The sequence below is a fragment of the Pleurodeles waltl genome, chromosome 5, assembly GCF_031143425.1.
Source record: "Pleurodeles waltl isolate 20211129_DDA chromosome 5, aPleWal1.hap1.20221129, whole genome shotgun sequence".
NCBI lineage: Eukaryota > Metazoa > Chordata > Amphibia > Caudata > Salamandridae > Pleurodeles > Pleurodeles waltl.
The window spans coordinates 450553227-450570418 of record NC_090444.1 but is presented as its reverse complement, the minus strand read 5'-3'; positions in this window follow the sequence as shown (position 1 = coordinate 450570418).

Genomic DNA, 17192 nt, shown 5'->3' with positions numbered 1-17192 from the left:
ATCCCCCACCCGGATACCACCCAACCAGGCATAAGCAGTAATGAAGGGCACTGTACTCACCTCCTTGTTGCTGCTGTGATGTCCCTAAGCGCCCATCTAGCTCCAGATAGGCCACCACCAATATGCGGGCCATCAGGGGGGGGTCAGGGTTTGACGGACACCCCTTCCTCATTGGAAAGCCATCCCCAGCTGGGCCTCTGCCATCTTCCGTGCCCAGCGTCTCAGGTCCTCCCACCGTTTCTGCCTGCCGTACACCCCCAGGATCCACACGTCCTTGGTGATGGCACGCCATATACCCTTCTTTTGATGGGCGCTGACCTGCAGAGGAAACACACACAGGAAAAGGTATTAGTCCGACCGTTCTGCCTGTTACACTTATGGCCCACCATGCCCCTTCCTATCCCCATTAGCACAGGCATGGCCCAGCATACATGCTGCACGCTGCCCAGGGCCCATCCACCAACCCCCCCATACATGGGGCCTTTACACACAGCACTCCATGCATTCATGCCCCACGCAGTGTACTCACAGTGTACTCACCTGTTGGTCTGGAGACCCATACAGCAGTCTGTACTGGGGTAGAACCCCAATCACCAGTCGCTTCAACTCGGCTGAGGTGAAGGCAGGGGCCCTTTCCCCAGTCATACAAGCCATGGTCCGTTCCAGACACAGGTCACAGCAGCACATGCAGTGTGGGTCCTCTCCTGTTGAAGGTCAGGTAGTAAGTGAGGATACAGATAGAAAATGGTGGTCACGTCCACAGCGGTGCGTACCGTCACCGCCCGCATACATCACCATTGGCCACTCTACCCCATAGGGCCCAATGTTAACCAATGAGGAGTTGCACGGCGGTTCTCGACCACCTCCCGCAACGGTGCACTACGTCAGCGTAATTACCTCATTTCCACCTGTCCCTCCATACTGGACAGGTGGACGCCATATCAGGGGGGGTGCATGGCATGGATCCTAACTGCGTCACAGTACACAATTTCACATTCTGTACATATGGCACCAAAATATTGTAACAATCACAACTTGCAGTGAACTGGAGTGGTTACAATGTACAGATAATGACCAGCTGCTCACTCTTATGCCCCATAGATTGCAACTGCTGCGGATGAATAGGAGATGGAGACATCCCCCGTGTACAGACCCCTGGTGGACCTGGCAGCAATGGAGAACAGGCAAATTATCCTCACCTATAGACTGGACAGTGGCACAATCACAGAGCTGTGTGCCCCATTGGAACCTGACCTATTATCTGCTATCCGTCACCCCACTGGGATTCCCCCTCTTCTGCAAGTCCTATCTGTGCTCCATTTCTTGGCAACTGGTTCTTTCCAAGTGACAGTGGGCTTGGCAGCAGGAATGTCTCAGCCAATGTTTTCAATAGTGCTGACCAGGGTGTTGTTTGCCCTGATTAAACACATGTGCAGCTACATCGGTTTCCCCCAGGTGGAGGATGTGGCCACAGTGAAGGCTGACTTCTATGCATGTCCCCAACATCATAGGTGCGTTTGAATAGACACATATTGCATTGGTCCCCCCCCCGGCGAAATGAACAGGTCTTCAGAAATGGTAAAAGTTAAATCTCGATGAATGTGCAGACGGTGTGTTTGACGGACCAGTACATCTCCCATGTCAATGCTAAGTATCCTGGGTCGGTGCATGATGCTTTTATCCTGAGGAATAGCAGCACCCCTAATGTAATGTCCCAACTCCAGAGGCACAGGGTGTGGCTAATAGGTGAGCCCTGGTTCCCACCCAGTGGATGATGGTGTATGAGTATGGTGTGGGCCATTAGGGATAGTGTGTGGCTAACAGTTTTCCCTTGATATTTGCAGGTGACTCTGGTTACCCCAACCTCTCATGGCTACTGACCCCTGTGAGGAATCCCAGGACAAGGGCAGAGAAACGTTACAATGAGGCACATGGGTGAACAAGAAGGATAATAGAAAGGACATCCCGCCTCCTTAAGGCTGGGTTTCGTTGCCTCCATCTAACAGGTGGATCCCTGTGCCACTCATCCAAGAACGTCTGCCAGATCATCATGGCATGCTGTATGTTGCACAACCTTGCCTTGCGACGCCATATATTTTTCTGCAGGAGGAAGAGGCTGGAGATGGCTGTGTGGCAGCAGTGGAACCTGTGGTTAGTGAAGATGAGGAGGCAGAGGATGAGGACAACAGAAGTTCAGTCATTCGTCAATACTTCCAATGACACACAGGTAAGGCAGTGTTATTTCACATTTCATTGACTGTTTGATGTGTGACATTGTCACTGGCAGGCTGTGAATTCCTACTTCTATGCCCAATCATTGTACCCTTTGACAGCTCTTTTTGCAGATGTTAGTGCCACACTATTGCTCCTGGTGTGTTCAGTGCAGTCAACTACAGGTCTTTCCTATGTATTCATTACAGTACAATTCAATAGCAATGTTTGAACCTTGTTAAACAAATACATTTGACATACTCCATACTTGTATTTTTTCAAAGTGTGTTTATTGCAGTGCTCTCTATTATAACACCCAAATTGTATAAGGGTATCATGAGGAGTGAGCGCCACCTTAACTCACACTAAACCTGTATCTGAAATTTAAGACCTGTTGCAGTTATCAGAAATGATGAGCTGTTTATGCCAAGTCTATCTCTGTCTATTTACACTGTCAGTCACCTTTATAAACAAGTAGGTGGCAGTGCAATCTGGAAGTAAAGATCAATGAGCCCATATCATGCGGCAGTGAATACATATTTAAGGGGTTATACGATTAATCTTTTAATTATTTCTAGACCCAAGTAGATGCTGGCTCTTGCATTTTGAGCAATGTGGTATTTCCGAGAACTGTTTAATAGCACAATACACACTGGCAGACATCAACATTTGAACAGGTGTAGCACTGAGTCTAGGACTGAATATCACATGATTTGCTCGCTTTCAAAACCTGCTTCCCGATGTTGCATCGATCTGCCTGTCTACAGACTAGTTACTTAGGCTGTGACTAGTCTACTCCAAATAACAATGACCTACTAGGTAACAGCTACTTCTCAATACAAAGGTAATTCATTTGAAAATAGCCCCCAATGCCCATTTTGCTCCCATTTCTCAACTACATATCCATGCTATTAGTGAATTTAAACGGTTGAAGATGCAGTTTTATTTTCTAAAATGGGAAGTTTGTTTTTCTATTGCCATGCTGTTCCTGTTGTGTAAGGAAGCAAAGTTTGTAATACTCCTACCTCTTTTGTATGTGTTCTGTGACGGGGAAAGCATATGTTATCATTGCTTTAGCTCTACCTGCCCTCTAATCGTGAAAGCCTTTTCTGCCATAAATATGCCACTTCTGTGAAGAAAGGTTATTTCCACTGCTGTTGCCACAGCTTTTGAAAACGCAGAAGATATATTGAATGGACTTCTATTACAGGCCCTAAGCAGTGGCGTAACACATTTTAAAAGGGCCCCCTGCAAAGTACCTAAAGGGGACCCTCTTCCCCCTCGGTGCAGTCAGAGGCCTGCTGCCCTGCACAGAGTACCGAGCTAAGGTGGCACCCTGGAGCTCGGTGCCCCCTTTGTTATGCCCCGGGACCTACAAATTAGGGACTGTTTCATATCAAGACCATCAGTCCTGAGGAAGGTACCTAACTCTGTAGGGGCAAGATTTGAGAATTGAAACATGGTGGCAGAAAGAAGAAGTATCATATGCTGCTCAATTCCCCTGGATTGAATCCTGTAGTAAGGAGACACCAGTAAACAACATTTGTAGCTCAGCTTCACAGTATTTTAATATAGGTCTGAGTTTAACAAAAGGAGAACAAATTATGCAACAGGGGTGACAACCTTATGCTGCTAGGAAAGGCAAACTATATAGAATAATGTAGCAATATTATTTCTTTATTTTGATATTTTACCAACTATTAGAAGTGTTTAGGGAACGTCACACCACATTACTACAGTTTTAACACTTGAATACAGTAATCAGCAATGGAAAGGTTAAACTTTGTAAAGGATCTGCCACGGCTCAGAATTGCATGCTGTTATTTTGTATTAATAATATTTGATCCATATTACCTAAAAACATAAGGGCAGATTTATCAAAATGTCATGTAACGCAGTTCAGGGAGACAGCGAGACGGCAGGAATGTACCATATGTAAAAATTATAATGTGCATTCTTGCCCTCTCCTTGTGCTGGTGCACTTTGTGCTGTCTATTGATTGGTGCAAGGATGCCTGCCTTGCAGGCAGGATGTTTTTTGTGCAAGAAAGGAGACCTTCCTGCACAAAAACAATCCTATGAAGTATTTTCCTCTTTCTATGTGAACTGCAGAATGTAGAAACCGTGGAAAGAGGGGAAAACTAGGAAGAATAAACACATTAATCCTCATTACACTTCCCTTGGGAAGGTGAAGCATTTTGATGCATCCCCATGTCTACCATTCATGAAAAATCTGGGAATGCCCCTAAATCCATGAGTGGATGTGTGCAAAACCCTCCTCTACCCGGGCAGAGTAACACAAGGCAGCAACTTGAACTGGCTCGGATTACTCCAGAATAACCAAGCCATGCAGGGCTATGCAAGGTGGTCTTGCGTGGCGTGGTAAATCTCATTTTAGATTTTGCGTCTCCCTTTGTCCCCTTGCATTGTGCAAGAGCAACACAAATCCATTTATAAATCCGTCCCAAAATGTCTTTTTTCTTGAAATATTCAAATTATGCAGCAGATGGTGCATTATGAGTTACATGAGGAAAATCTATGTTTATGTGGAAAACACTACACTGCAGAAACGCATATTTCTAGTGGCCCTGATTTTGCGAATTGTCAGACTTTCAAAATAAAATGTAGGCCCATATTTATACTTTTACACGCAAAAATGCATTAGGGCAGTTTTGCGTGTAAAAGTATAGCGCCGGCTAGCGCCATTCCTGGACGCTGGCTGGGCGCCATATTTATGGAATGGCATTAGCTGGCAGTAATGCCCGGTTAGCGTCATTGTTAATGACGCTAACTGGGGGGGGAAGGCGTAGGAAGATCATGAGATTGTGTGCTGAATCAGGGTGCTACACTGTTTAGAGGCAGAAAAATGCCTCTAAGCAGAGTAATGCCATTTCCTGGCGCACAACCCCCATGGACATGGCTCCTGTCTAAGTAAAGACAGGAGTCATGCTCACCACCCCAATGGCAATGCCCAGGGGACCAGTGTCCCCTAGGCATGGCCATTGAGGCCAGCGCCATGCAGGGGCCCCAAGTTAGGACCCCAGCGAGGGAATAAAAAACAAATACTTACAGGGTGTTACCTGGCATGGGTCCCTCATCCTGTGGTGTCCTCTGGTGTAGTTGGGGGTGTCCCTGGGGCCAGGGAAGGGCACCTGTGGGCCCTTTCCATGGTCTCGGACCATGGAAACATGCCCACATGTCCCCTAATGCCTGCTGATACCCAGGCATTAACCCCTCGGATGCCAGGGACGTAACAGTTACGTCCTGGGCAGCACAGCTCGGGTGCCCAGGACGTAACCGTTACGTTCTGGGCCTGGCCCTCGTGGGAAGCTCTGGCGCTCCCTCCAAGGGCCTCCCTCCCACTGCCCCCTGGGCAGGGCTGGAAGGGGAATCGCTTCCCCTTCCACTCCCGCACCCCCCTCCCCCATCTAATGACAGGGCGCGATTGAGAACTGACATCATTAGAGGCTGCCCGACAGTGAGTCTACAGAAGAGGAGGTAAGTTTCTCCTCTGGCCAGTAGGAGGGGGCTTGCTTCAAATGAGGCATCGGGGGAAAGGAAAGGGTTTTCCTTTCCCTCAATGCCTCATTTAGCATTCCTGCTTCCCGATCACGATTCGATCGGGCAGCAGGAATGCCCACTAGGCACCAGGGATTTTGTTTTGTGTGTGTATGAGTTTTTTGTGTGGGGCTGGCCCCTTTGGCAAGGGCCGCTCCCCCAAGGGGGCATAATCTTCTAGGCAGATCGGCTAATTATTTTTCAGCCAATCTGCCCCCTGGGGGGGGGGTAGAAGCCACAATGGCACCAGGGATACATTTTAACTTGGGGTTTTTTGTGTGGAGAGGTGGCCCGTTGGGCAAGGGTCACCCCCCAAAGGGGGAGAAACACTTTTAGGCAGTTCTGCCCCCTTGGGGGCAGATCGTCCTTGTTTTTTTGGCCATTCTGCCCCAATCCTCTAGGCACCAGGGAGTATGTGTGTGAGGTTTTTGTGTGGTGGGTGACCCCTTGGGCAAGGGCCGATTCCCCAAGGGGGCATAATCTTCTATGCCGTTTCTGCCCCCCCTCAGGGGCAGATTGGCTCATTATTTTTCGAGCCGATCTGCCCCCGGGGGGGGTAGATGGCACGATGGCACCAGGGATGTGTTGTTATTTGTTTTTTTGTGTGGGGGCGGCCCCTTGGGCAAGGGTCACCCCACAAAGGGGGAGAAACACTTTTAGGCAGTTCTGCCCCCCTTTTGGGAGAGATCGGACTTGTTTTTATGGCCCAACTGCCCCCAAGGGGGGCAGAATCCTGTAGGCACCAGGGATTATGGCAGTCATTATGAACACAGCGATAAACACCGTCGGCCACCGTGCGACGGTGAACAGAAACCCTCCATATAATGATGCAAAAATCAGAGACCAACAAAAATCTCCCTGCCACCAGTCACCGCCAGGACCTTGTCGGCAGAAATGCAGGACCTCTGACCCCACCACCGCCGAGCATACCAACTTCGTGCCCTCCAAATAATGATGCTCAAATCACTGCGGCAGTCAGTGGAAGCTGAACGACCATTGGCGGTACAGACCGCCACGGCCAGCAATGGGACCCAACAGTAAGAACTGCACACATTGGCAAGTTTGAAACCCACACACCTGACACACATCCACAGCACTATAAAACATTCACAGACACACCCCACAATCCTTTGCAACGAATACAGAATACATACACCCGACCACCAAAGAGCACCCTCACCTAGACCCACACAACACACCACTCACAACAAACACCATGGCACCCCCCAAACACCCATGCTTCACAGAAAGGGAGCTAAGGACCATGGTGGACGAGATACTGAAGGTCTAGCCACAATTATTTGGGGCACAAGTCTAGCACACACCCATCGCCACGAAGATGGAGCTATGGCAGACAATAGTGAACAAGGTCAATGCAGTGGGACACCATCCACGCACGAGGGACGACATCTGCAAGAGATGGAACGACCTGCGCGGGAAGGTGAGGTCCATGGCATCCCGGCACATGATTGCAGTCCAGAAGACTGGGGGAGGACCTCCACCAACACCATCCGACTACACTGACTGGGAGGAAAAGGTACTGGTCATCCTGCACCCTGAGGGCCTCAATTGACTCACTGGAGGAATGGACTTGGGTAAGTCGTCTACAATTACCCCATATCCATCACACTGGAATGCATGCACCACCCCACCCCTCCAACAGCCACCAGGACCACTACCCCACCCAGGCCACATTCACAACATCCAGTAACCCTGCATGCCCACAAACTCACGAACAGGCCCACATCTCTCCCCCTGTGCCTTGTGATTTGTGGGGCTTTGACCAGGTTCTGTTACCCAGAATCCTTTGCAAACCTCAAAATTTGGCCCAAAAAACACTTTTTCCTCTCATTTCGGTGACAGAAAGTTCTAGAACTGAGAGCAGCCACAAGTTTCCTTCCACTCAGCGTTCCCCCAAGTCTCCCGACAAAAATGGTACCTCACTTGTGTGGGTAGGCCTACTGCCCACGAAAGGAAATGCCCCAAAACACTAACTGGACACATCAAAATTATCAAATACAAAACTACCTGTTTTTGCTGGGGGCACCTGCGTTTTTGGTCCTGGGCTCAGCAGCCATCTAGGGAAACCTACCAAAACCAGACGTTTCTGAAAACTTGACACCCGAGGGAGTCCAGGGAGGTGTGACTTGCGTGGATCCCCCAATGTTTTCTTACCCAGAATCCTCAGCAAACCTCAAATTTAGCAAAAAAAAAATCACATTTTTCCCACATTTCTGTGTGAGATCACCGCACTGGGACAAATTTCACACTACCCAACGTTCCCCTCAGTCTCCTAATAAAAATAAAACCTCATTTGTGTAGGTGGGCCAAGTGCTTGTGAGAGGGAAGAGCCAAAAATATGTCAAAATTGTCCAAAAGGGCAGTTTGAAACAAGCATTTTTAGGCTGACAAGTGCAGCAGAATTTTTATTGGTATAGATGAGACAATGCTGGGTGGTAGGAATTTTGTGGATTCCTGCAGATTCCAGAAGGTTCCATCACAAAAATGTGGGAAAAATCTGTGATTTCCAGCAAAGTTGGTGGTTTGCAGAGCATTGTGGGTAAGAAAATGGTGCAGGTTGCATGTGAAGCACACCACCCTGGAATCACCCAGATGTTTAGTTTTCAGATGTGTCTAGGTCTTGTGGATTTTTCTACATGGCAGCGTCCCAAAGTCCATAAAGTGCAGCATTCACCATTCCAAGTGGGACGATTTTGAGAGTTAGCCAAGCTCTCATGGCCCAAATGTAAAACCAAAACCCAAAATAATCAAATGTCTTCTTGCTTGTTGTGGGCTAAGATTTTTTAGTGTGCGGGGGAGAGCTGAAAGACTGTTACCCCCTTCAGTTGGGGTGGGGCATAACCAGGCCCATACTGGTTGGTAGACACCACCCCACAATTTTTTTTTTATTCCCTGGCATCTAATAGAAATTCTGTCCCCCCGGGGTGTGGATCGGGGTAATTGCCCCATCTGCCCACTGGTGGGCAGAACAACTTGGCCCCATTTATTTGGGGTGGGGGTATGGCCATACCCCCACCCTCTTATTTTGGAAAGAAAAACTTCCCTGCTCTCTGGTGGGTTTCCACCCAAAGGGGACCGATATGGCCAACAGTTATGTGTTCCCATGGGGGACGACCCTTAACCAAGGGGCTGCCCCCCTAAGGAAAACACACACATACACACACACCAATCCCTGGTGCCTAAGTGGTTTCTGCCCCCCCGGGGGCAGATCGGCCTAATATAAATACACTGATCTGCCCCAAGAGGAGCAGAAATGGCCAAAAATAAATGTGTCCCCCGGGGAGGGGGGGGGCAACCCTTGCCTACGGTGTCGCTCCCATTGCGTGAAATTGCACCAAAAAAAAAATCCCTGGCGTCTAGAGGTTTCTGCCCTTATATAACAATAAGCCGATCTGCCCCCGGGGGGGCAGAAATGGCCTAAATATAATTTGCCCTCCTAGGGGAGCGACCCTTGCCTAAGGGGTCGCTCCCCACCTCTGAAAACACAAAAAACACAGAAAAGGTCTTGAAAAAAATTGCCCCCCTGGGGATCGACCTTTGCCCAAGGGGTCGCTCCCCTTATGCCAGTTTCTAATTAGACAAAAATCCCTGGTGTCTAGTGGGCATTTGAGAAGCTGGATCGCTTCACGATCTGGCTTCTGAAATGCTCTGAGAGACTTCAAAGGGAAGGAAATTCCTTTCCTTCCCTTTGAAGCCTCTCATGCCCCCATCACATAGTCGGTAGAGAAATGTTTTGCATTTCTCTTCCGATCGAGCCCGGAAGCTGAGCTTCCAGCATGATGGGGAAGTGTCCTCTGATGAGGTCAGCACCCAAATGCGCGCTGACGTCATCAGACATCACTGGGGGGATAGAAGGAAGTCGGGGTGGAATGCTTTTGCCCACAGAGGGAGCGCTAGCACTCCCTCCGAACTCCATGCCGAGGACGTAATGGTTACGTCTTCGGCACAGGAGCACTGTGCCAGTGGACGTAACCATTACGTCCCCGCCACAGAAGGGGATATTGGAAATCCACCAGTAGCCCACTCCCATCACTGTAAACTGCACAATGTCATCCCTGCACCAAATAAAACACCTGTTCACTAATGTCAATGCCCCCTGTCATTATGTTGAAACAAATGGAAGTGTGGATGCTTAGAAATCATTTATTCTTATCTGAGTTGCATAAATTGCACCCCACGCATAGCATGTGGTTGTGCCAACAGAATTGTCAAACAATTTGACCATAATGTTACATGTCCCATGCAAATCTGGTCACAGTGACAATGTCTATAGACCAATCACCCCCAAGGAGGAAAAGGCACACTGACAGTATGCTGCACAGACAGCAACATCATTGAATAGTCCCAACAGTTACTGGAAGTAAAGTTGTATCAGTTGGTTACTGGAATGTAGATCTTCCCCCTACTTATCATCACCATCACTCTCATCCCCTCCCTGAGAAAGCTGGTCTGGATATACAGCACCCACCTCCTCCAAGAGGGAGATAGAATTCCTCACAGCCACGTTGTGCAGCATGCAGCAGGCCACCACTATGCTACACACCTTTTCAGGCTCATAGGCCAAGGATCCCCCAGAGATATGGAGGCAACTGAATCTAGCCTTCAGGAGACCTATTGTGCGCTCTATCACCCTTCTAGTACGTCCATGGGCCTCATTGTAATTCATCTCTGCATCTGTTTCAGGATTCCTCACTGGTGTGAGGAGCCAACGCATGTTGGGGTAGCCAGATTCACCTAAAAAAGGGTGCAAAACAGGATTGTCACTGACAACCCTCAGTGGCAGACAGCCTGAAAGTATTAGCCACGCTTATCTATGATCTATCCTTTGTCCCCTTGCAGTTGTTCCATCTTGTGTGGCACACCTACTGTTCCTCAGCACAAAGGAATCATGGACTGATCCAGGGAACATGGTATTCACATGGGAGATGTACTGGTATGCAGTACACACCAATTGAATGTTCATGGATTGAAAGTTCTTTCTGTTTCTGTACACCTGTACACTGACTCTTGGGGGGATGAGAGCAATGTGGGTGCCATTGATTGCACCTATCACATGGGGAATGTTGGCAAAAGCTTAGAAGTCCGACTTGATGGCAGGGAGGTCAGCACTTTGGGGAAACCTTGCATAGGACTGCAGGTGTCGTACAAATGCATTCAGGACTATATAATGCTAAACATGGGCTGTGAAAAACCCGCACCCATGCCCACCATCACTTGAAATGAGCCCGTGGCAAGGAAATGGAGTGCAGAGAGCATCTGCACTTCAGTAGGGATGGCATGCTGATTCCAATTGGCCGGTCTCAGTGCTGGATCCAGTAATGCACAAAGTTAATGAATAGTAGCACAAGTGACTCTATAATTGATAATGATGTGACGCTCCACCATGGTCCTCAAATCAACAAGTGGTCTGTACACCGATGGGGCCCTCCCTCGCAACAAGGGTCTGTACCTAGGAGGAGTTGAGAACACATGTGAGGAACACACATACATCTGCCCACTATGTTTCCTATTCAGCACTACTGGCATACAAGTCGATGACACATATGCATAGTAGGCGTGAAACTGGAGTAACATGTCCTCAATGATACATCAGGACGGTTGTGGTGAGTAAATGTATATTTGTTAATGCCTATGGGGGTTTGGGGACAATAGGGCCCACATGGGGCAAATGAGGATTTAACAACTGCGCAGTAAAGGCCCAAAATGTCTGCCCCCTGTAATCCAGAAATGTTGTAGTGGAAGTGACCTCATACTGCTAGCCGTTGATGTTATAGCGTAAGGCGGTATTCACCGCCGTGTGACCATTCATTGGTTAACATGGTTGTCAATGGGGACTCTTAGCGTATCATAATCGCTGCAGGTGGTGACGGTTCACACCGCCGAAGTGCGTACGCTAACTCGTCACCCCAACTTAACTTGACTCCCGGATCTCATGCATGCAGGTATTCGACTGAGTGTGCTGCTGTGTCCTGCCTCTGGTCATGGAAATGGCACGTGTGACAGGGGAAAGGGCCCTGGACTTCACCAGCGAGGAATTAGAGAAGCTTGTGGACGGCGTCCTGCCCCTGTACGCCAAGCTCTACGGTTGACCAGAGGTACAGGTGAGTGGGAGGATCGGGGGGCATGGATGTGTGTAATGGTGGTAGATGGCTGTATAAACCAAAAAATTGCACACACGGTTCCAAAAGGCGGGAAGTAATATCTACCGGTTCTGCAAATCAGGGAAACCAAAAGGTTGTAAGCACGAGCCCTCACTCACCTTTCGGTGACATGCTTCATCATAGGGCTGTGCTCCTCGTCAAGCCGGCGCTGCAATGCCTGACAGGCCCCACACGGGGGCTCTTTGCCGGAGATCTTTTAGAGTGAAAAATGCGTACCGGTCAAAAGTAGAAAACGAGGATTGGAATAGAAAAGGTTAAAAATGTCTAGAGGTAAAAGACTGTTGAATTCTTTAATTAAATGTTTTACCCTCTGGCATGATTAAAAGCAAAAGACTGGGGATAAAGTAAAATAATGTTTACACTCCCCATAAAACGTGAAAAATGCTATTTATAGCTACCGCCTCTCATACTAGGGAGTGGTATAGGTGAAATAAGGTAAACACAGGGTCCCCTGTGCTACTCTACATCACTGGTCAACATGTTTCTCGCTATGCGATTCGTCAGGACCTCAAAAAACGTACCTAATCCTTCAAATATTTGGACTGCCCATACTAGGGAAAGCAGAACCTAAAAAGTAGAGAGAAACGGACGTCACAACAAGTAAAGCAAAATTTTTGACAGAGGTGACATAAACTAAATATTTAAACAAAAATTGCAAACTCCACTCGTGATAAAACCCAAAGGTGCTGTGTAATCAACAAACAATGGTTAGAAAGAGGAAGCACAGATTAGTGTGTCTTCCTGGATGCTTACCCTTCAAAAACTAAATGCGGGGCCTCTTCGGGGCAGACATTGTGTTGAGAGAAACCTCTATGGTCTACATATGCATGAAAGAAACACACAGGCCGTATGTTGAATAGACAAGTAGTTAGATAATCAACACATTGAATGTAAGTAGTACCTCGGTACACAAAGATAAAGGTCTAATCAGTGGTCCTCTAGTAGAAACTACCCACCCCAGCTGGCAGGGCTGGGAAAAATAAAGCTAATAAAAATATATTGCAAAAACCAGTAATAAAGGTTTAGAAACCCATCAAACAGGGTCTATGCGCGATCACATAGGTATGATGGTTACTGAATTACAGTATGGTTAGGTATCGAGTCGAATGGGTATGAAGAACAACACTCTAAAAAACAGGGTTTAGCTAAGGCCCATACACAACAACAGTAGCGGTATACCAAGTAGGCGGTAAATCCAGGTAAAAAAGAAGTAAGGACTCAGATAGTCCATAGAAGCGGGCGTAAAGCCGGTTAAATCATACCGGCAGCCGTCGGTAGAAAATGAAGATGGTAGGAAGTAAAGTGCGTCAAAAGACGCGTATCTTAGTTGCCCCTAGACTATCTTTGACGCTAGAAATCGCGTCCATAACCTAGCGTGTCCCAATCCTAATGCTCACAATCGCGTCCCTCTCACAGCCCGCGAAGGGCTAAGTGTGGAATCCGAGGTGCTCCCAATGCGGAAAAAGCATCTCGGAACATGAAAAGGAACCGGGTGAAATCTGGCTCACTACTGGGGGGAGGGGGCTAGGGGTAAAGTAAAGAGCCCGTACCCAGTACACTTACTAATGTTGAGACGTGGTTCCGACTGCAAACCTACGATCGATATGAATCCCCGGAGGTCCTGACGAATCGCATAGCGAGAAACATGTTGACCAGTGATGTAGAGTAGCACAGGGGACCCTGTGTTTACCTTATTTCACCTATACCACTCCCTAGTATGAGAGGTGGTAGCTATAAATAGCATTTTTCACGTTTTATGGGGAGTGTAAACATTATTTTACTTTATCCCTAGTCTTTTGCTTTTAATCATGCCAGAGGGTAAAACATTTAATTAAAGAATTCAACAGTCTTTTACCTCTAGACATTTTTAACCTTTTCTATTCCAATCCTCGTTTTCTACTTTTGACCGGTACACATTTTTCACTCTAAAAGATCTCCGGCAAAGAGCCCCCGTTTGGGGCCCGTCAGGCATTGCAGCGCCGGCTTGACGAGGAGCACAGCCCTATGATGAAGCATGTCACCGAAAGGTGAGTGAGGGCTCGTGCTTACAACCTTTTGGTTTCCCTGATTTGCAGAACCGGTAGATATTACTTCCCGCCTTTTGGAACCGTGTGTGCAATTTTTTGGTTTATACAGTATTGGGAGCTTCACACACTGGACCAGGAGTCTATCCTCCAAATTCCCCTCTCACCGCCCCTCCTGTTGTTGTTTTTGATGGTAGATGGCTGTAAACATGTGTGCACGTTTGACACTGTACAGTCCTGGGTTCCTGAACTGCTGCGTGTGTGTGTGCTGTTATGGTGTTGTAAATGTCCGTCCCATAGTGGACGTATAGCCAGGTGTATGTAATGGCCATTGTCTGACCTCTGTGCTCCTTTTTCTGTGTGTCCCCTACAGGTCAGCGCCCATCAGAAGAGGGGACTAGGGCAGGCCATCACCAGGGAGGTGCGGACCCTGGGAGTCTACAACCGGCAGAGCACCCATTGCAGGAAGCGGTGGGACGACCTGCCGCGCTGGACGAGGAAGATCTGTGAGGCCCAGCTGGGGAAGTCCTCCCCAGCGAGGAAGGGGTGACCATCAGGCACTGACCCCACTTATGTGACGCATTCTGGTGGTGGCATATCTGGACCTGGTTGGGCGTTTGAAGGCTGCACAGCAGTCACAAGGGGGTGAGTACAGAAACCATAGTATGGCTCCTTGATGGATGTGTGAGTGTGCTGTGGTATCTGTGCTGTCTAGTGACAGGAACTCTGACTGATATCCTTCTACATAATGGCCCCCGTGGGGAGTAGGGTTGTAAGAATCAGGTCTGCAGAGCTTCAGGTACTTCATTGCTATGGGGAATGGCTGTAGTGCAGGGTTGTGGCCACTAGTCAGGGGCACAGCCATGTGTATAGCGGTAGGTGCTGCCTTGTGGAATATTTGCAGGTTGGTGTATGTGTGAACCACTTATGTACCTCCATTCAGCTATTTACAATTGTCTCTCCTGTTTTGTCTCCCCATCCTGTTCTCTTGTGTTGTCTGTGTACATCAGCATCATCTGGCGAGGGAGCTGAGGCACCGGTGAGTGGGGATGCAGCAGCCCATGGTTCCACGGAGGCAGAGTCATCCGACGCCAAGGGGACCAGTAGGTGGGAGGGTGAGGAGAGTACCACGGGGAGGCAACTACCACTGGAGGAAGTGACTCTGATACCTCCTCAGATGGGAGCTCCCTGGTGGTGGTGGACCCTAGTGGGCCCACCCAATCTGTGTCATCTTCCACCACCCCCATACCATCACCACCCTCCCAGTTGCTCCCCACCGAGATGCCCGTGCCCACTCACCCAGAAGGGTGGGCATCTCCTTCACCACAGGCACCTCCTCCCCTGCCTTAGTCAGCCCTGCTGCCCTCACGGAGGAGGCTATTGACCTCCTGAGAACCATCTCTGTAGGGCAGACAACCATTGTCAATGCCATCCAGAGGCTAGCATCAGAGATGCAGCAGACCAATGCCTACCTGGATGGCATTCATGGTGCCGTGTCTGGCCTACAGAGATCTGTTCAGGCTCTGGCCTCCTCTTTGACAGCAGCCAGTGTCCCTGGTCACTCTGTCTCCCCTCCAACCACCTCTACCCCTTCCAGCACCCCACTCCCTTCACCCGTTCAAAGCACACATTCTGACACACAGGCATACACCTCAACACACAAGAAGCACACTTCAAAACACAAGCACCACACTTTCCACCACAGGCATACACACAGCCAACATACACAGGCACACACACCAACATCCACTTCCCCCAGTGTGTCTGCATCTTCCGCCTCCCTGTCTGTCACCTCTACATGCACACCCACAGGCACTGCGCCCTCATTCAATGTTGCTGACCCTGTTCCTGCAGTCACCACAAAATCAGACATCCATTCATGCATCCCAGACACCACACCTGCACTCACCACAGTGACTTTAATTGACACGTGCAGCACACTCACCAAACTTGCAGACACACAGACAACATACATTTTACACTGCCAGCCTGTCTTGTCCCACTGTGTCCACCCCCTCCTCCCAAGACACTCAAACGCACCAACGCACTTACCCATCACACATCCACCACACCTCAGCATACTGTCCAGTCACCTGCAGCCATGTCAAGCACACCTACACCTGTCACGACCACTCCCTCTACCTCCACTCCCACGCCTTCCTCCAGGTCCACCCCAATTGCCCGTAAAAAACTTTTCCTATCCCGTGTTGCCCTATTCGAACCCACTGGCCCACCGTGTCTCGTCCCTAAATGTGCCCACCTCCTTGCCTTGTCCACTCCTCCCACGTCACAGCCCCCCGTCTGCCCTTCCCATTCCCGTTCTACCTCTCCTGTGAGCAAGAGACCCCGTGCTGGCCCTGGAACATCTGCCGCACCCCAGGCCAAGTCCGCTCCACCAGCTTCAAGTTCCAGATACAAGCCCCCTCCACCTCCAAAACGTATAGAAAAGTCCACCCCTCCCGGGCCTAAGTCCCCACTCCACCACCCCTTGCCCCTGTTCCCTGAGGTGCCTGGATGCCCCATTGTTGCCCCTATGAAGTGGAGTACCTTTGCACTTGTGGGAGTCAAGTTGGGGCCATTTTGGCCCATCAGACTATGAACAATGGACTGGCCATTGGCCTTATTTTGCACTTCTGTTGCTCATTGAGCTGAATTAAAATTTGTGTGGCCAGTGTTGTTTTTAGCACACTCTGGATCTGTGGTTCATCGTTTCTTTGGTTGGGGTGTTGGGCACATGTGTGTACTTTTGGCAGGTTGGATTTGCCTTGTGTCGGTTAAGTACCTCTTGCTGTGGGGTGTATGGCTTGTGCTGTTGTGAAGGGTTGTGTGTGTGTGTGTTTTTTGTGCAGGGGCTGCCCCTTGGGCAAGGGCCACTCCCCCAAGGGGGCATAATCTTCTACGCCGTTTTTGCCACCCCGGGGGCAGATCGGCTCATTATTTTTCAGCCGATCTGCCCCCAGGGGGGGTAGAAGCCACAATGGCACCAGGCCAAAGGGCCACATCGCATAGGCCCCACCTCACTCCTGCAACAACACGGAGAGAACACTTCAGGGGCATCAGGTTGAAAATACACAGGCACCTCAGGGGACAGGGAAGGAGGGGGCAACTCAGCCGAAAAATGGTACAGTGCCACGGGTCCTGGATGGGGCTACATGCCCACTGCTTGGTCCTGGGGAGTGCAAGGCCACAGTCTCTCAAGTGGGTGGTTTGTCCACTAC